The sequence below is a fragment of the Myotis davidii genome, unplaced genomic scaffold, assembly GCF_000327345.1.
Source record: "Myotis davidii unplaced genomic scaffold, ASM32734v1 scaffold2537, whole genome shotgun sequence".
Taxonomy (NCBI): domain Eukaryota; kingdom Metazoa; phylum Chordata; class Mammalia; order Chiroptera; family Vespertilionidae; genus Myotis; species Myotis davidii.
Window position 1 is genome coordinate 201,345 of NW_006288180.1, and position 232 is coordinate 201,576.

Sequence of the window (232 nt, forward strand, 5' to 3'; positions counted from 1 at the left end):
CGGCAGCGGTGCGGACCCCTAACATCCCCGATAAACTCAGCGCCTGACAATCAAACCCGAGCGTAAAACGAAAGTTGGCTGATGAAAGCTTGAACTGAGCGGGTAACAGCAAAAGATGAAGCTCGCTTTTAAGGAAATGGGGGAGTGGAGGGGCCTGAAACAAGTCTTCGGTGGAGGAAAGAGAAATTGCTGAAAATGGGCGACTTCGCCCCGAAACCAGAGAAGCCCTCGG

General features: G+C 53.0%; 1 protein-coding gene across 1 annotated transcript in view; it reads right to left on the reverse strand.

The window, feature by feature from the left end:
- LOC102765195 (histone H2A type 1) overlaps nt 1–232 on the reverse strand; it is a 10,525-nt gene that overhangs the window by 6,782 nt on the left and 3,511 nt on the right. The gene's annotated exons all lie outside the window — the stretch shown is intronic.